The sequence below is a fragment of the Styela clava genome, chromosome 1 (genome assembly GCF_964204865.1).
Source record: "Styela clava chromosome 1, kaStyClav1.hap1.2, whole genome shotgun sequence".
Lineage (NCBI taxonomy): Eukaryota > Metazoa > Chordata > Ascidiacea > Stolidobranchia > Styelidae > Styela > Styela clava.
In genome coordinates this window covers 30,573,766-30,595,160 of record NC_135250.1, presented here as the reverse complement: position 1 = coordinate 30,595,160, position 21,395 = coordinate 30,573,766, and the positions used below count along the sequence as shown (strand labels likewise).

At 35.7% G+C, this 21,395-nt stretch overlaps 1 protein-coding gene across 1 annotated transcript in view; it reads left to right on the top strand.

The window, feature by feature from the left end:
• The first annotated feature begins 2,249 nt into the window (after nt 1–2,249).
• The window catches only part of LOC120334723 (uncharacterized), a 68,824-nt gene continuing 49,678 nt past the window's right edge, over nt 2,250–21,395 (top strand). The window contains exons 1-2 of the mRNA XM_039402220.2: nt 2,250–2,377; nt 8,253–8,551. The gene's annotated coding sequence lies outside the window, so the exon portion shown is untranslated. The remainder of the gene's footprint in view (nt 2,378–8,252; nt 8,552–21,395) is intronic.

Below are 21,395 nucleotides of genomic sequence, written 5' to 3'. Positions count from 1 at the left end.
AAAGTGTCGTGTGTGAGTTGAACGCGCCTTATATTGGATTTATTAATAGCAAATATAGAGAATTAATAAGAAGGATAGTGCGAAGTGTGAGGCACAAAAGATATAACTTACGCTGAATGTTTTGCAATGAATAGGCCTGGCAGTGACTGATGAAATTTTGGGGCTCCCGAAGTATGTGAATAATGGTTCCTAATTCACACATCTTGTGCTTTGTTTTAAAGATAATGAAAATAAATTCGCCTGTTTGTACTTTTTTATTATTGTAACAACAGCTTTCACTTTTGACACATGACTAGTGAACAGAAAGGTAATTTAATTTTAATAAAATCATTGATAGAAAAATGGGTACTCCCGAAGTATGTGAACCAAGATGGCGGACACCGGAACGTATTATGTGTACCAGGTTAGGGTCAGGCCATAATTTTATTCCAAATGTTTTTATTTTTAGTTCCATTACGAGTTCGGGGAGTAGCCAAGTGACTTCCGTGGTATTTGACCTGAAATTATGCCCTAACCTGGTACAAATACTTCGTTTCGGTGTCCGCCATCTTGGTTCACATACTTCGGGAGCACTGAAATTTTGATAGAGCAATCAATTGCGAGTCAATGATAATAGAAGTAATTGAAAGTAGCAGATGCATTTAAGTCAGGGTTTCGGGTCTTTTGTACAAAGCCGCCAACAAAAGAAAAACACAAGGCAAAGATAGAGAATTAATAGGATAGCACGTCTGCTAGAAAGCAGGGTGGTCGCCAGAAAAGCAGAAAATTTGATGGTCAGATGAGATCACGAATAAAATGCGTGATAATAATATTACTTCGATACGTTTTTATTTCTATAAGTTCTAGGTTGTTGTAGGTATTATTCGATTTCTATTTTGACACACACATTGTGGAAGAAGGAAAACAGGTTTCAGAATTTGAAAGGAAAGTGATAATTATTTTTGAAAGTGAAAATCCGACTATGGGTTTGACACAATGTTTGACAAATTAGTTAGGGGAAGACCCCTAGAGAAGAATTTAGGATTTCTTCAAAAGGAGTTTTGCTTTTTATTTGCAGCAGTATTGCTAATATTCTTTACTTCAATCACAATACCATGATACTTATTACTAAACACATAACAACCTGCTTAAACTGTACAAAAGCGTAAAAGCGACTTGTGTATAACATTAATGAGAACGATACTGTGAAGTGTAAAACGAAGAAGATATTAATTACGCTGAATGTTTTAAAATGAATAGGCCTGTTAATGACTGTAGAAATTTAGATAACGGAATGAATCGTAAGGTAATGATAACAATAATAGAAGTAATTGAAAGTAGCAGATGTAGTCAGGGTTTCGTTTTTTTCGTTATGTTTCTTTCGTTTCGTTTCTTTCGTTTCGTTTCTTTCGTTTCGTTTCTTTCGTAATTACTAATTCTTCTATTTCGAGATTTGACGAGGGTGTTATTTTTGTCGGAGGTTTTCGGATATTTTGTTCAAAGCCTCCAACAAAAAAAAACTCCCTGTCAACGGTCGAAATAAGTGAATTATGAATTAATCAGTTAGGGTTAGCATTGCGGATTACGCTAGAACAGCGTTTTTCAACCTCTCGAATCCCACATTTTTTTTATTAATGGCGGGGGTTTTGTACAAAAAAAAAACGAAATTCCAATAGAGCAATGAATTGCGAGTCCAACCAAGCCTAGAAGGTGAGATACAAAGTAAGCTCGCTCCCAGTTAAAAGCAAATGTAATACTGACAGAAGAGATGCAATCGATCTTCGACCGACAGGTACATAAGAAGTTTATTTCAAAACTCCATAATATTCACAAATTTGAAAAGGAGAATTCTGGAGGGCGAGCAAAACCTTTAAAAAAGTTTAAAACGTGAGAGATCTCATGTGCCCGCTAATCAGCACACACATTAAAAAGATAAAGAACACAAACATAGTTGAACGAGGCTTGGGTCAGAAATAAAGAAGAATCGCATACGCCCTCCGACAAGCTAAGACCGACATGAATTTCACTGGATTTTATCAGATATCGAGACAACGTGAGACATTTCAAGCTAAAAATGTAAGAGCATAGTTCTACGGAACCAAGTAGGCAGAAGTCAGAGATATCGGAGACATTTACGACCCCTGCTTACGGCGTATTTAGCTTATTTAAAGTCGAACCAAGTTAAATAAGAAGAGATACAGTATCGCCTGCGGGCGAAAACACATTATTGTTTATCCATAAACCCTTAACAATGTGTATTGTTTGCTCACAGTGGTTTTAGTTGTTTGTTTGTTTAATCATAATTACACTGTGAAAATATCTTACGTGAAACAGACTATTTCGTAACGTGACAAAACTTGGGATATACCACCGTGCTTCGCTGCTCAATTATTCAGGGGTGAGTGTTTAATTTATTTTGATTTTTCTTTAACATACCCAATGTGGTGTTACTATAGCTTGACATATGCGACTATGCCACACAATAGCGTGAGGGTGCTAAAGTCTAGTACTATACGGGGCTGCCATCGATATGAACCCAAGAATAAAGAAACATAATGATACGATAACAAAATGTAATAAACAAAATGTATTCCTGCCAGTGCGACCCATGTCTAATCATACTTAGCACTAGAAAGGATTTGCTACAGCAATCAAGAAGCTTCTAATATCATTTCTATAGCAAATAATCGTTCGAATTGACCAATCTAATTGGCCGGTACCCCTGAAATAAAACAAAAATAAGGACACATATCAAAATAGGGACAAATCTTAGAAATAAGGACGTTTTGGCAGCCCTGACTATAGAGCAGAGCTACTCAACTGGTGAATCCCGGTCCAAATTCGGCCTTTTGGAACAGTCGATTCGGATTCATCTGCTTCTTCATTTTTGAGAATTAAACTATTACCGTTTGATATGTGAAACTCTCTTATTAATAAATAACCTTTATTTATAGTTTTAGAGAATTTTTTTTTTTAGCTTTTGCTCATATTTCACTTAAGGATAGGATAGAATTTACATATTTTATCCAGGGGAAGAAGGAAGCCGATAAGACGGCTTAATCATATGGCGAACAACGCCCCTCGTTCAGTCAAAAGCATGGACTTGATGGTGGAGAAAGTTGCAACCGACCAGCGGTTACGTGAACCACCCTACGGCGGCGTGGAGTCCAGCAATCCGCGTGTACATAACTATCTCCGCATGGTGTTCGAACCTGCGAACCCACGCAGGGAAATCAGAGGTGCGGTGTCGAGCGTATTCCTAACGCTTAGCACTTAGCTCTAAACGTTAAAAACAATGCGAATAGTGCTGTCTTGAATACCGAATAATTACAATGCACCACCGGAAACAACAATGCACCACCCACCCGTTCGCGGTTACACTTTGATTCCTACGAAACGTTTTTCTGTGAACTTTTCACTTCACCGTTGAGCGACTGAAATATATTCAGACACACTGTAAAATATGTTTACTGGAAATATCGAATTCCAGTTAATTTTGAAGTTTTGTAAACGTATCGCTGGTATTATAAGTAGCAGAGAAGCCCCGCTATAGAGTATAGAGTTAGGGCGACAGTTGCATTTTTCATACCAATTTTCTCAATTCACTTAGTTTCTCAGCGTTTCAATGTGTGTGTATAAGGGACAGGGTTTCAGCTTAGAGGTGCTGCGGTGGGTATTGATATTGTTTACGTATTGTTAAATAGAGAAAAATAAATATTTCCGGCTCCACCAGCTACAAGCTAGTATTTCAGAATCACAATGTTCCGAGTCGAAATTTTCAACAGCATTTTTGCTACGATTACGACAGACGTTAATGTTAAAGGAAACACACAAAAAGATAGTAAAGATCTGTTATTTCAAAACTGTTTCGATATAACTTTTTCCCCACTGTTTATTCTTTCGCACTATGCATATAATCACTAAAGTTCCATTTGCTGTCCAATCTATAATGCAATATTAGCTAGTGATTGTTTGCATTCCACATTCTGACTTTTGTAAAATTTTAATAGTTGATATTGTGTGCATAAATACATCACTAAACACAGAATAATTCAAATATGTTCGTAAAACTACAAACAAGTGCAGTTTAAAATTTCTTTCCCAAAAGATAAAACTCCCTCTTTTGGAAACGCTGGTATAAAAAGATTCAAGTATTTGATTACACGTTATTTCATTGAATACATAACCATTTAGAAGAAGAGAAGTAGGATTAATCGAACTCGTCCCGTTGCAGGAAAGGTTGATACTAAGAGGATTAATGGCTTTGATTCCTGCATTTACCTCGAGACCAATTGTCTGATCAGTTTCCCTTGATTGTGTTCATCTTAACCTAAAATATGTTAGGTTATTGACCAATTTTCTACTTATCATAACCTTACATCAACTACCTCAAAAACCTGATAATCAAGCATATAACGTAGAAAAGGTACATAGTATACGATGTAAAGGAGAGTCTGGAGATTGGCAACAGAATGTTTTGTGCAAAGATTGGGCAAGTTTTTAGCAAGTAAAGGCCACATTTCCTGAGACTACTGGAGTAACTTAGTTCAGTTTAAAAGTAAAATGCAAAATAGTTGACATGGCAGACCATTATCTCGTTGTTCGTTGATAAATGTCCATTAAATCCGTTACTTCGTCATAGAGATTTTATAGCGGAGTTGTCACGTGAACTACCACTATTTATTTGTTCGCTCAATCTCACCGGCAGATCAATACATGCCCCCAGTTTGATATTGATGATTAGGAACCTATTTTAATGGAGCTCCTGAAGTATGTGCACCAAAATGGCGCACAACATGGTATGTGTATCAAGTTAGGATTCAGGTTGCGCGCCATCTTGGTGCACATACTTCGGGGGCGCCGTTTTAATTTAGCTAAGTATCTTCATTTCGTTACCCAATTTCTCAGAAATTCGGCCGGCACTGTTATGGGTTTTGTTCAACGTTGTTATAAAAACTAGACTGACACGAACAAGTACCTATCCATTGTATTGATTCTTCAGCTACCACGAAATTAGTTTTATTACAAGGACTGTTAGCGTATTTAAAATAAAAATTTGCGATAATGTAACTCAATAAATACAACAATGACGACAAGCCACAAAATTGTGTTGTCATAGCACTTTTTGAGTGACATCATTCTAGGTAAAAAATCTAAGCAAGTATTGTCTTTTAGATAGATAGTAAGTGGAATTTCGAAAACTTACAATAATACACACAAACTAAAAATGGATATTTTTAGAGAGCAAAAAAAAATGCGTTTAAAAAGTTCAAAACATGATAAATACCATGCGCTCGCTCACCAATTCGTACAAAAAATTGTGCAAAATACACAAACATAGGTAAACGGGTATTGCGACAAAAATGAACAAACAAAAAGAAAGCCGGAAAATCCAATTTGAATTAGATAATGTGATATAACAGTCTATATGCGTTATACCTATTAATTATAGTTCGCAAATCTGTCTTGCAGGTCAAATTATTACGTTCTCTTACGCTGAAACGGGAAGTATGCGTGGGAACGTCACTAATGTGTACGTTTTAGAAATGAGAGGATTTGTGGGGAAATCTGAATTAATTCTATATCTTCAAAGAATCGATGACTAGGTACGGGATTAGATATTTTATCTTTGTGTTATTAATGTTGGCAAACTTGATTTGAAGCAATGTGATTGGCAGTCTGACAGGAAACACAACGCGTATCGTTTGTTGAATGTGACATAGTCTCTGATATGTTAGGTTACATGATAGGTTAGTCGAGAGTTCTGATTTTGACCAGAAGTTCAGAGTGTTTTCATTAATGTTATAGATAGTTTCGTATATTTTAACTTCTCGTAGATTTCTCTGTGACTAAAAATAAAAATACTGATTATAGCTTGAATGAGATGAATAATTTTAAAGACTAGTCAACACGAAACAAAATCTGCCACAATTTTTGAGTTATAGTGTGATGTAATCGATAGGTAACATTACATGAGTGATGGCTTCCGAGTTTATCATATTATATATGTACATAGATATTCGAAACGTAGGCAACACTCATGTCGTTTGCATTTCTCCTTTTGGTTCGGGTATATATATATATATATATATATATTGTTTACAATGTCTTTATTTGTCTAGTTTATTATTTTTAACGTATCAAGTGGGGGTTGTATAGCAAATGGTAACTCTCATGATTTAAAACGTCAGTTGAAAGGTTTGCCTTTACTTACCACCAGTTGTTTCAGCTGTGATTTTGCTTGTAATGCTAGAATGCCACTTCTAATACTAAATCATTATCGACAAACTAAATTTAAAGCAATGCGACTAGAAGTCTGATAGAAACGTAACGTGTAATGGTTTTTGAATGGGTGATAAGCTCATATGGGCTATTCCAAGTGACATTACAGTACAATTCCAGAAATTTTGCATGTTGTTGGATGCAATATATTTTCACATTTTCAGCTACATGTTTTGTTTCATTGTCCAATCAGTTGCTTCATTGAATATGTAAAAAATTGCACAAAAGTTACACCCAAGACTTACTTAGTAGATAAAAAAAATATAGTAAAATATAGCGTGACACTACAGGACGGCAAATCCACCATGCACTAACAGTACGTTGTGTTGTGCTGTAAATTTTTGCGATGGTACAGTAGGAGCCCATGATATTTTCTGGTGCAGTAGCTGAACTACCCCTTTATGTGTTGCTCAAGTTACTTAATGTAACACTGTAAATCCATGCCAAGAATGTGCATATTGTATGTGACACTACAGGACGTGACACTACAGGACATTTTTCCACTTCGGAATAGCGGCCTCTGTCATCTCATAAAATTCTGGTAATAAATCGTTAAATGGGTGAAGAAATGTCCTACAGCACTGCAAACATTTAAACTTTATTAACTCCAATCCAGTGCGTCAATTCCATATGAAATAACTGTACCACACATTCAAACACTTTTTGCCAGAAATCATCACAAAATATGTCAATTATACCAAAATTTCTACATTTCAGGCCATTTTTCATAAACCATCAAAAACCTGGGTAAAATTTTAAATTGTTCAATGAAATGAATGCAGTCCAATAAAATTCCAATGTCTTTTGATATCAAAAATAAAAAAAAATTACTTTCACTACACTTTTTAAAAAATTGATGGAATTCAACTATTGCTTGGAATGGCCCATATGATATGCTAGCTTTGTAGAATTTTCCGTAATTAAAGGCAATCTTTCGTTCTGAAGGAGTTGCCGAAGTGATTAAATGTTAAAATTTGTACTCGCGAATACTTATTTTAGAACCAACAGTTTTTCAACGATAAATCATGTTATGATATTTTGATAGTCATTGAGAGTAAAGCGATTTGACCTGTATATAAAGTGCTATGAAAATCAAAAATAAAGCTCTTTTATTGCTCAAAAATCAGACGGTTAAACTTCTTTTATTGCCTGTTAATCCTAGCGATCGAATACTTAGAAAGTGCTTCAGCGTCCTATATATACTCTATTTAATGTTGCTTTTATTGGTGTGGACTATTTCGCCGTGTTGTGCGCGAGATGGCGTTGTAAACTAGCAAAAAGAACAGCAATTCTTTCACCAATTTTCTTTAGTAGAAATGAATCATTGTCAAAATAATTTTGTTCTCATAATCGAATGAAATTATTAAGCCTAAACCGAAAATTCTTCTCGATTAAAAAATAATTTTGGATTGACTTGAATGGGCGTTAATCGCTTTTCGCGTTTGTTTGTGGGAAACAATGGCAAAAGATTGTGTTCTACTGGGTCTTTCCCACATCTAGTCAACGTTTAAAGACGGCTGCTTTAGAATATCAGTCAGTTACGACTTTTCTCTGTTTTTAACCTGCTATTTTGTTCAGCCATGCTCTTTCAAGCTGTTTATCTGCCCATATATCATCTTCCTAATTTCAATTTCATTTTGCTTATCTTTCCAACATAATGTGTATTCAATTTTAGTTTTCGATGGTAATATTCTATATATATATATACCATTATGCTCATATTCATTACCTTTTTTAATTTAATTTTTAAACAAATATATCTGTCCATTTTCCGTGCATCCATTAAATGGATTTTTATAAACTTCTATAAAACCTTTTATTTTTTGCATCAAACTGGGAATTACAAGACTGCCGTGGTTTCCTGAATATTAGTCTTACATTACCAAATTGTAATTCCGCATTTCCCACTTTGGTTATTTCTCCTACAAAATCCTCAATTTAAACTACTTTACAGTATATTCCTTTTATTAACAATATCAATTTCTTTTCAGTGTATCTGTGTAACAGAATCTTTTGAATCTTCAACGCTAACTAAAGATTGGATTGCGAATCACCTTAAAACGGGATTCGTTTGGATACCAATTGAACAACAATAGGAATAACTGTCTCCTCTTTCGCTGAAAAACAACTGAAGCCTCCAGAAACAGGGACACTATCTCCAACTAATATCTCCAAACCTGAGAGATAACTGTCTCCTGTTTTGCTGACTCAACAACAAAAGTCGCTCATCTTCAACATCTGTCCTCAAAAGGAGGGATAACATCTGAGAAGCCAGCTTTCATTACAAGGGGTATGTTTGTTTGTATATGTTTGCATGCTATATTGCTTATTATTGACAATTTTGATCGCTGGAGCAACAGTTTTTAGTGAGTAAGCAGCAGAATATACAAAAATATTTGTTCAATTGGAATGTTTAGTCTGATGAAATTTAAATTAGGACATAAAATCCAATGTCTAGGTGGGAGAATACTAAATAGTCGCCTTATTGAAATCACTGGATATAATATACCATACCATATAAATTCATAGCTTGTAAAGTTACGTTGAATGTGGCAGTTTTTCTACTGGACGGTTTCGTTAGAATTATCCATTTTTTGGCTAGATTCGGTCCAGTCTAGGGTCAGAAATTCAAATCGTAGTTTACATGCTTGAATAGGATCTTCGTGAACTTCACAGTACAGTTTGTAATTCCTTTATGTGACTTTTACCTCGAGTTCGAGTCCGGGCCTAAAATACATGAATGTCTGCAACGGATAGGTAGCAACTGACAGATCTGTTGTATGCTAGTACTGGATTCTAAATACCGGTACCTTGCATACAAAATTTGCAATATTGAATAACGAACTTCACGCAAGGTGGCGTCGAGAGCCATGTGGTTATCTTCGGCAACAGACGTCGCTCGCTGTTTTTTGTAGCCGAAGGTCGCTTCTAGGGAAGTATGCTGTTTATTTCCAAAACATATGAACACTTCGTGGCCGCCTGCTCTTCAAGGAAGAAACAGGATCGGCGGCCCAATATGACAAAACCCTGGGTTTTAACAAGCCTGATACTCATCAGGTTTGGCATATCGGAGTAATAGAATAACTCTTGATTCGAATCTTCCAAGTCCGTGATTAGTAACGCAAAAACACATTTTCTACTATGTTGTGAAACTGCGAGCTTATCAACGTGGAACTAGTATGAATAAAAAACATGAGAAAGAAATGAGAATTATATCGTATGATTCGGAATATAAAAAAATGCCAGACAAACTTCGAATAGGGCGCAAAACACCAAGAAATACTCTCATACTCACCTGTCCCTATTTAAATGCTTTCAGAAATTTTGTTGTGGCGATCGAACTCAATGATACAAATGACTTGCGTAATCACGACATAATAAATGGCTCCGTGCTCGATTTAGAAAACTCATAGCGGGACGTTATGTCGTTATGGAGGCCACATAAGCTCAATTCCATTTCTTTTTTGACCTCCTTTTCAGATTCTGTCATTCTGGAGGGGCGGAAAACGTTTTCAGTAAATCGGGGAAACCCATGGTGGTATATTTTAAAAAGTTCGTATAAAATACCAGAGAGTAACTAAAATAATGTTTTCTGTCAAATAGTACCAGATGTGACCTGCGGGATCGAATGCGCAATTGAAATAAAAATAAATTTGAAATTTTGTTTGAATTGTATTAAGTTGAGGTACATCGTACTCATTGGCGGAGAACAGCCCCTCAAAAACATTTAAAGGGGTCTTCATGAAGCAGGGTAGATTTTTATCTACTAGAGTGGATTTTTTTTGACTAGAGTCAAATAAAAGTGGATCTCAAGGGGTTAGAAGTTACTGTTTGTGACCACTTCTGAATTAAAAAGACTCCGGACACAGATGTATGAAATACATTAAGCATGAAATGGATGTTAGTAGAATAAACTTCCTCTATTTTTCAACTTATTTTTTAACGTGTCGAAGCTACGATTTCAAATTGTATTATTGCCATTAAACTTTTTCCGATTTGAAGAACTTTCCATTCTTAGTACTATAACACTTTAAAGCTTCCTTTATTTCATAGAAAAGGTCAATTTAAAGCAATTTTCTTGGCTATTGTGTACTTAGCTCAGATTTACGGCAAGTGAGACAGTGTATTGTGACCGATTACTGAATACTTGACAGTAATTATGCAATAATAAAGTGTAATTGAGTGTCACATTCTCTCACGTTGTTGGTTTTATGACGACCTAATTACAGTCAAGTATTCTAAGTAACTCACCGACTGTCAACGAGATTTATATGGCTTATTCAGTTTACCATAGTTTTATGAGGCATCGCTTCGGCAACTGAATTTATCTGACTACCAGATTTTTGTAATCATGGAAGTTTTTACGTTTTGTATAGCCCAACCATCTGAGAACATTTTTTGTTTCTGTAGCAATAATTGAATAATAATTGAATAATGTATTCTTTATATATTTGGTACAGTTGGAAAAAAATACGGAATGAATATTTTGAACCGACGGAATGAAACGGAGAGAATATTTTTAACTGAAGTTGTTGTACTTCTCGTCGTTGTTCTACGGTGAACTGATTTATTCGCTTGTTCAAACGTTTTTACTTCATTAAAATAACTATTACCTTTGTATTAAGCATACGTATAGTATTTAAAAGTACTGCAAATAACTTAGCCTAGCTTTTTGAGACCATTTTTATATTTGACTAAAATTCGATCTAAACTTCGAACTGAAATAATATCCACTGTTTATAAAATTTATACCTAAATTTCAAAAATACAACTGAAAAGTAACAAACAAACCCGAAAACCCCAGAATACGCAAATGCTCGGGAATTCGTGGAGGTAAATAAATTGCGTCTGCGCGGTAGGTTAAACTTTAGTTGTGAGGTCACCTTCAACTTTCTGACATTGTTGAGGAAATGAAAAAGGAAGTTAATGTTCAGAAAAACATACATTGATACTCAGGCTTGTTGGAAAGATTATAAAAGTATTGGCAAATAAAATAGGCATCATTTTTTCATATTAACCCCAGCGTTGGGAAAAGTCGGTAAGACGGCTTAATCATATGGAGAACCGGTTACTAGTCAATGTCGGGAATGGGATTAGTTAGTCAGTAATTTGTTTTAAATACATGGACTTGATGGTGGAGGAAACCGTAACCTAATAGTGGTTACGTGAGCCACCCTACGACGACAAGGTGTCAGGCAATCCTCTCGCACATATTATCCACCATTGGATTCGTGTTCGTGATGACAAACGTGTCCGTAACGCTCAGCACAATGCGCCAACCGCCGTAACTCTTTACTCCGCAGCCTTGAGAGTTCGTGGCAAAACGCAATCACGTCCACAGATTAAAATCACGTCTAGAATTTCATGTTCTGTGACTGATGATTCAATCTCTAAAAATATAAACTACTGAAAGGTTTTAAACTGCGTAAGAAATCATATCGTGTTACATGATGAATCTAAAAATATCTATGTGGTTGGTAGAGATTCTGCGATACGTTAAAAAATTTTGGTTATGAATATTGTGTTATTGCTTCACCATCACTTTATTTATTTATCTTGTGCTAGGTTAGGATAAGTTGCTTAGAACATTGATTTTCAAACGTTTTTGAAGCGTGGAAGACGTTTTATATAACAAAATTTCGCCCAAAGTCGTCAGTATTTCGTTTCGAATATATTTTAGTTTGTATGGTTTAATACCATACAATATGTCAATCAAAATGAGTGAAACAGCAATGCGTCGCGAAACATCTGTAGGTCTCCCACGGAACACCAGTATTTTGGCTGAAAATCACTGGATTTGAGTATTATATCGTTATCGCCCAACAACTAATTTTCTGGTCTTTTTTCTGTCATTCTGTTTATCTGAGGTTAGGATAAAATAGGTTATTGACCCACCTTCTTATTTACACTGTAATAGCCTAACCTTATAATACTAGAGACCCAACATAAAGATAAACTATATTTTGCCTTTGTTATACATAACCGTCGCCATTAACAATTTTAGATTTATTTGAATCCCATGAATCAAAAATAATTATTAGCGAAATAAAGTGTGACATCGTGATACCGATATGTGGTGTCATGCTGCGATTTTAGATTGTATGTTAGATTTTTGTTTATCTTGGATTTACGGCTGTTATCATTATTTTGAAAAAATGGAGCTTAAAGGAATTTATGTTACCTTTAACCTATCCAAATCTACCCTAAGAATAACAGATTAGAAGATTACTGGCGATCCGATGTCAAAAATTCCTCGTTATCGTTTATAACCGTGACTGTGACGATTTTTAGGTTTCTTTGGATCCCATGAATCAATAATAATTATTAGAGAAACAAAATGTGTGACACCACGATACCGATATGTGTTGTCATGCTGCGGTTTTAGAGAGAATGAGAGAGAGCAACACCTGAGCTTAAATACAATAGTCAGATGGGGCGCAGTGGCTAAGTGATTAAAGCGCTGGCACTAGTTTTATCGGCGTCGCATGTTAATGACCGTCGCTCGCGTTAATTCACCGTACTCAGCACCTCACATATGCACCTCACCATACATACGTAACACCTGAGATTAGGCAATTCCTGAGCGAAAAAATTTCGGTACTTCTAAAAAAACAGATCGAAAGTCAACGCCCCCGAACCATATCCTTTCCAAATATATATTACAGTTATCAGACGGTTAGCACGTTGGGGGCGAAAACCCAATACTGGTTATCAAGCAGCGACACTCGTGATTAAGTCTAACAGTGATTAGAAGAAAAAAAAATCCAGTAACAGAAATAAAAACATCACATACAAAAATAGGACTCTGAGCACTGTCAAGCAAGGTAACCATGAAAACATATGGCAATTTCAAACCCAAAATAGGTCCATACCATTTCCTACTTCTCTATGAAGTATCGCGCAGAACACTTCATATTATAAGAGTTAATTATTTATTTATTTACTTGTTTACATATGTTGTTGCAAACTATTTCCCTCGCAATATCACGGTTATCATATGTCGGGCGTTGTCTTTAGATTTGCATTATGAATAGCATTAAGTGCGTAACGGGAAAGGGATATTAGTTGTAATGTGATACACAGTTTCGAGGCAGCGATGGTATAGTGTTAACTTGTAGCTTAACTTTGTTGGTGTCGTACTCAGTTCTCATAAAGTATGAGAACCAAGATGGCGGACAATGGAAAGTAGTATGTGTACTAGGTTAGGGTTAGGCTATAATTTCAGGTACAATTACTCACTTGACTAGTCCCCAAACTCGTAATAGAACTGAAATAAGGAAAATTTGAATAAAATCATGTTCGAACCTGGTACACATACTACGTTCCGGTGTCCGCCATTTTGGTGCACATACTATGGGGGCGCCTCGTATTCGGTATATGACGATATTACACGCTTTTAATCATTGACAAAGTACAAGTCACTGATATGAGGAAGACGTATTTTGTAGAGCCGGAATCTTCCCCGTTCCGTATTTCCTACCTATTTTGTAAACCTTGGTTGATGGCTGGGCATAATCCTTGGACCCGTGAACTTTTAACTGCGATGCCAACATATTTAGGTCCAATGCTTCAACCACTTGACTAACTAGGTCATTGCATATGAATGGTGCAATGAATTACCTAGGCAATGCAACGTTGAGTGATATTTCTACCCTCCAAAAATGTAGTAGTGCTTACATATCAGGAACTGTCCGTCACCCTTAATCAGAAAGAAAGTGGTGATCTGAATAATTGAGCAGGTTCGTCTCACCCTGAGCGCTATGAGATTTGTTAAAGTGGATTATTTTAAATTGTTACCGATTAAAAGACACAAAACTTCGCACGCACGACTGCGGTTCTCGTCTTTAATCTAAGTATGTGGTACGTTTAACAAAGCACATGTATTCTGAAACAAGACCTATGGAAGAATTAAAACACACAAAACTTCTCACGCACGTATAAGCGCGGTTCATGTGTATAATCTAATTGTGTGGTGCGTTTTTTGGTACTCTCGCACTGTGTGTACCAGGTTGAGGTTAGACCATAATTTTATTCCGATTTTCCTTATTTTAGTTCTATTACGAGTTCGGTCACTGTCTGTGTTAGCCAAGTGAATATACCTCCTGACCACAGTTTTCAGTCCCTTTACACAGCTTGATGTAAATTGGGCGAACAAAATCAGTTACCTCCATATTGGTACCCATACTACTGGAGCGCCAATATTTTAAATTGTTATCGATTAAAATACCCAAAACTTCTCACGCAGCTATAAGTACGGTGTTTAATCTATGTCTGTGGTGCGTTTTTCCTTTGCGTCACCACACAGCAGATGTATTCAGAATCAAAGCCAGCAATTATGAGGACGATTGTCTGTAATTAAAGCAAATGAATGTTGTCAAAACGTTAATGCCAAACTAATTGAAAAAACATGAGGATGCGGAACACCGTGTTGAACATGTTTTATACCAAAGGAATGTGGAAAATTATCACTTTTGTTATACATACGGGTTTCCATAAAGTCCCTTTACAATTTCAATTTTGTTATGAAGTCAGTTCTAAATAAATCCTAACCAGGTTTGTTGTTTTTTAATAATTAATTGTTCAAGTCTTTATTGACACTTTATATTTTAAACCGTTGGTCATTGGATCGGTATTTGATACTTGTGGAGTGATTTTCTTAGCCCAATAGTCCGGTGTTATAGAACTCCGGGTCCAATTCCGTTATTGCTACACAATTACTCTTGTGGTTTGTTTTCTTTAATTCTGTAATGTCAGAACAATATGAAAAACTTTCAAGACCATGCATCCAAAAACAAAATACCTGGCTAACTAATCCCATACCCGACATGCACCGTGGTATGCATACTATATAACTGGTAGGATTTCGGTTTGTGAAACTTGGTTTTACTGTAGACCTGCGCTATACTCAATCGAAGTATATTTTTCACACCCTAAGACATAGGCTGGACATTGGTTGGTAATTAATTGTTTGATTACTTCCTTTTCGTTAGTGTGAATATGTTTCAACCAAATCACTCGTTTAATTAGAAGTGTTTAATTAATTGCAAAGGTGTGAATGCGTTCATTGATCTGAAAATGATATATCTGCACTACTCGGCTTTTCAATTAACCAAAATCATAAAAAGAGATGCTAGATTTTCTACGTTTCTGTTAAAATTTTGACTACGGCTCCCAACTTGGTACACTCGTAGTGTGTGTACCACGTTAAGGGTAGGCCATAATTTTATTCCGAATTTCTTTATTTCAGTTCTATTACGAGTTCGGAGACTGTCTGTGTTAACCAAGTAAATATACCCCCTGCCCGTAGGTTTCAGTCTTTTCACACAACTTGATGTTCCTCCATATTGGTACACACACTTCTGGAGCGCTCCCAACTTTTAGAACTCTGAAATTCCGTTTCCCAAACTTTTGTTTGTTCAACTATTGATCTATGCTCGCTTGGAATTATTAGCTTGCACCATGTCGTAAGCTTACAATTAATGAAAGCTTCAACTTGTATTATTGCTGAGAGAATATTCATATTTATTTGATCTAGTAGTTTTCTTTTTAATTTAAAGCAGGGGTTCTTAAACGGTGCGGCGCGTCTCACAAGTGGACGTTGGCCATTTTTTTTGGAGGCGTGAAGTTAATTAGAAATAAAAATATTTGTTGGATTCGATCTTGCCCGCCCTATTTCAGATAATTAAATTTCAAACCTTTTCATTTATTTCATTATTTACTTTTCATCCATGTATTTTCAGCGTGTTTTTTGAATAAAACATACTATCGCCTTACTATCTGTTATTTGTAGCTGATTGTTAGCTAGTTATTTTTGAGGTGGGACGCGAAACTTACCAAATTCCAAAAAAGGGGCGCGGCTTAAAAAGTTTGAGAATCATTGATTCAAAGTGTTTTGCACAACACAAATGTTACACGCATTTTCAATAAAGCCAAGAGTTCAAATATTCAATGAATATCCCAAATTCCAAAAATAACGTAGCTCTGTTTTTTGAAGAAAAATTCCTTCCTTGTGTTTGTTTACATTTACACGTAGCGATAAATTTGAAAAAAAATTCGCATCGAGATTTTATGTTGAAACGTCTTGATCTATTTTTCATTGTGTTTCTCTGTCCTGAAGTCGGCGATGTCTCCTAACAACCGGTTTTTGATCGCGAGAGAGAAAAGTACGTCACTTGCATTTTTGTTTCAAATTAGATTCAAAATATTACTCACGCCATCTCTGGGCTAAAGATAATCTGCTCTAACAGTCAATGTTTTTCTATGGTCCTCGCTTGTCAAATTAACACCATAATCTCCTTTTTCTCTCCCACACTCTTATCGCCATTGTTGCAACGGATGACAATAAATAGCTCCAAATATTCGCCCGGGGCAAAGTCAAGTCTCATTATGACAACACAAGTCAGATTGAGAACGATACAGTACGCATTGATTTAGTACAGCAGTATCGACAAGGCAGTAAGCGTGGTTAAAAAATTAGGCGACCCATGTTAAAGCGGTGATAACGGTTTGGTTAAATTTACCAGAATATTGTAATTAGCTCAGACAATATGCGATCACGTTTTCAGCTAAATTTCAGGATAGGTATGCACGTCACAGCCACTAGATTGCATGTTCTCTGCCAGATATAGGTTTAGCCTGTTTATAGTTTATCACAGATTGAGTCTTCAGCTTTAGCTGGTTTTTGAAAAAAAGGGGGGTTGGTACTTTGTATTTACAATTTGACCTTTCACCCTGGTAGGACCTTCATGTGACTGATATCATTCTTTTGTGTTAAGGCTTCTTGTCGAAACAGGTGTTCAGAATTGTAGACAATATGTGTTAGCTATATACTTGGGGTTTTTACATTATAAAATTGAATAGACGACAAAAATTAGGTCTATTTTACAACAAAAAATTATTCTGGTCATATCCTTTCAGATCAAAGTGTAAGAGTAACTTGATTGTTCTAGATCGGGGGTTGGCAACAGGCGGCCCACGGGTTATACCCACACAGTTTTGCCCGGTGCCTTTATTACTGTAAGGCTAAGCGAGAATTTTTTAATTCGTTCAATCCTAATTTGTTGCGAGGCCTAGTTAGATGTCTGAATTTGGATATATGGCCCACCGACAAAAAAATGTTGCACTCCCCTTTTCTACGTGTTGCAGACCCAAACAGTGATACAAATATGTTGTAAATATCATATCTAGTAAAATCTCCTATGAGTTATATTTTCGTACATGCTCCTATATTTTGTATATGCTGTAAAGCTATGCCGTTGTACGCCGTAGGCGACTACAGACTTAGCGTTGGATCAGGTAGGCCAATAAGCATCAACTACGTTCCTTAGCCAGGAGATATTTTCCAAATTGCTACCTAATACGGAAGATATACTTGTATATATAATTATCAACGCTACCTGCGATTGAACCGAGGGAAAGTGGTTTTTTTATCAGGCAGAATCGATCAATGTATAAGGTCATGAGAGTAGGAGATAATTTCCATATTGAGTTTGAGAAAGGAAATATAATAATATTCGTCTGATAATAATATTGTATACAAATTTATTTTATTTTGGAGGGGTGGACCGGAGTGGGACTAAAATAATGGACTAATCGACTCAAAATAAATAAATGGCTTGCAATGTAAAGATCGGCAAGAGAGCTATCGCTGACGCATCGAGTTGTAATCATTACAACATAAACCACTGAGGAGTGAACCTGTTTGTTCATTCGTTTTCACCCATTTTTGTACATTTAAAATTGTAGTTTGTCGAATAATTATATCAGCATGTGTGGTCGTTAGAATTAAAGCGGAATCCAAGCATTCTTCATGCACTTTGAATCAATTTGCTAAGAGTATACTTAACAACTAATCCCGCATAATTGACACGCCTATAAGTTGTTTTTCAAGCTGTCGTGGTGTTTCTACTTTGCTAAGAACATAGCGATCGATTAGATTCCGGGAATAACTTGTAACCAAAATCTAATTGTTCTCAAACATGTCCCTCTTGTCGGAATAACATGCGCAGGGGAAAGGTCAGAGGACATATCCCTCTCTCCCTCTCTTCAAACTTTTTAAAGCCACACCATTTTGTATTGTGGCGGCTCGTTTTAGTGTGAGATCATGTGTCATGACGTTAAATTTTGGCGCTCCAGATGTGTGTGTACCAATATGGAGGGAACTAATATTGTTCATCACGTAATCTATAATTCATCACGTTTCCATTTATAATCTAATCAAAATCATAGAATAGACATACATACTTTCACATTTAGATTCAACTAAATGAAATTTAACAATTCGTTTAAAGCCCATGCATGCGGGTCGTAGGATACCCTTTAAAACAGTGGTTCTGAAACGATGGGACGCACCCCACACGTGGGACGTAGACATTTTTTTGAGGGCGCGGGAAGCTAATTCAAAATCAAAATATTTGTCAGATTTTATCTTGACCACATTATTTTAAATATTCACATTTCTTTATTTTAGATATTTACGTTCTATTCACGTATTTTCAACGTGTTTTTTTAATAAAACATAATTTCGACTTACTATCTGTTATTTGTAGCTTATTGTTAGCTAGTTATTTTTGAGGTGGGACTTGACAAAATCTGAAAAGGAGGCGCGGCATAAAAAGTTTGAGAACTACTACTTTAAAACGTTATCTCATATGCGTGAGAACCATTAGGCAAGTCTGTGATCTAATCGATACGGTCGCCAAACTTACATTCGTGAAATTATAACTTATCAACCGCATATTAACGAAGAACCATAATTATGCTCTCTAGAACATCGGAATGATCTAATTACTCAGAATCGAGTTAGCTTTTCTGAGATACGGATTACTATCATTTCAACGAATTTATTATTTGAAACTATTAAGAAGCTTATAGAATATTCAACGGTCATTATAGTCGGATTGGATCAGTGGCCTTTTCTTCGTATAATGGATTGATTGTTTATTTGATTGTCCAATGTACGACTAAAAATTTTGAACTTGTGGCAGTCAAAAATTCAAAGTTATAAAAGTTGGGGAATTTGGGTTGAGATTTTTACTCAAAATTCAAAATGAGGTTTTTAAAATTTTGATATCTAGCGAATTGTATTTGTAGTCGGTTTTACGAATCCAAATATTTGTCAACAAAATATTACAATGTGTCTCCACGTTCGCGTTAGTTGTTGATTGATTTTTCATTCTTTTTCTCCAGAGTAGCTAGTTATTTCAGAAGGGAATTATGATAATTGTTTTAATGTTTACTGACGTAAATGGATACAACAAATCGTTCTTTCTGAACTAAACTAGGCGCTCCAGAAGTGTGTGTATCAAGATGGAGTTAACTAATTGTGTTCGCTTACTTTACATCAAGTTGTGTAAAGGGACTGAAACCTATGGGGTATATTCACTTGGCTAACATAGACAGTCCCTGAACTCGTGATAGAACTAAAATAAAGAAAATCGGAATAAAATTATGGCTTAACTCTAACCTGGTACACACACTACCGGAGTATCCTAAAATCGTGTTTAACGCTATTCTGCACATTTTAACTATTGTGACAGTGTAATCATCTCGTTTATTTATTTTCCATACTCGCAGAATCGAGATGTGAATTCTAATATAGTGTAGTATATTTCAATCAACATGGCTTGAAGTTAGTGAAGTTATCAGTTGGATGTGATGCTGATGTTAAAATTTCTCATGATTTACCTCTACAGAGATTTACTCCAAGTTGAAAATTCTAATGAACGCTCTGGTAAACGTATGGATACATTGTAATAATTTACTCGGAGAACTACTTTTCTGGTGGTTTAGATATAAACTGGTTCATGTGGCACGCCAACCATATTTATTTAGAGCCAAAGTCCTAAACTCTGAGAGAATTGGGGGTGTTTTTATGGCACCGCGAAATCTCGTTTTAAAATAGTTTTATCTCTTGTATCTCTGTGACGCGAAAATGCAAAAAATACGAAAAGCGCCGGTCATTTTAGCTTGGTATGCCGTTCTTGAGACTTAAAATAATACGTAAAAATTGTAGAGAAATTGCACCGTTTTATGCAATTGTGGTAGCGATTTAAATTATGAGTGAATCATTTTTGGGAAATGCTACCTTCGTCATCATTTTTTGAAATGAAAACAAAATTACATTTATGTTACTGATGGATGAAATTGAAGTTTTCGAAACTCCGTTCTCTTCTATTCTGATGTTTAATAAGATAATAGTTCAGGAATAGAGTAAATAAATTTTCAGGCAGTTCTGTAGCGCCGACTATCATAACGTGAAATAAAAAAATCATATTTGCATTTCTCAAAATCGGGAGTTATAATAATCTTCGTAAGATTAAGTACCTGACATCACTAGATATAGCGAGATACCCAATCCATGGATGTAAAGAAAAAAGTTGTCTTCTTTCGTTCCACAATAAATTTTATAGCAAGCCCACGTGGTACTCCCGTAGTGTGTGTACCGGGTTAGGGTTATTAGGCCATTATTTTATTCCGATTTTCCTTATTTTAGTTCTATTACGTGTTCGGGGACTGTCTGTATTAGCCAAGTAAATATACCCCCTGTCCGTAGGCTACCGTGCCATTACACAACTTGTAAAGTAGACGAACGCAATTGGTTACCTCCATATTGGTACCCACACACTTCTGGAGCGTCGTTCACATTGGTTTAATAGCTCACTTTTCAAAAAATTTGACTAGAAACTAAAACAAGGCGTCTAGTTGTGTTACTGGCAGTTCCAATTATATCAACTGCTCTAGAACATTCTTATTCATTCCACAATTTGTTAGTAATAAAATGAAATCATTCAAAAATTATCCAAATGAAATGTTCTCTAATCTGAGTCTAATGCGTCTGAAACATTGTATTGCGAATTATAAAGCAATATTATATTCACTAAATATCGTTTCAGGGTCATACTAACCCGTATTACTGCTATTACAAACAACTCGGACATGTAATTTTATACCCTATATGGTTGACACTGAAGTCTATACCGCATTTTTGAAATTTGGCGTTTTCATTTTTTGCCTTATTGGATCTATCTGAAAACATTGATCAATTTTTAACTCCTAAGTTTACATATTTTTTAAAAACTCAATATTGCCAAGCATGCATTTACCAATCGAATGACTATGAATGATTACCCGAC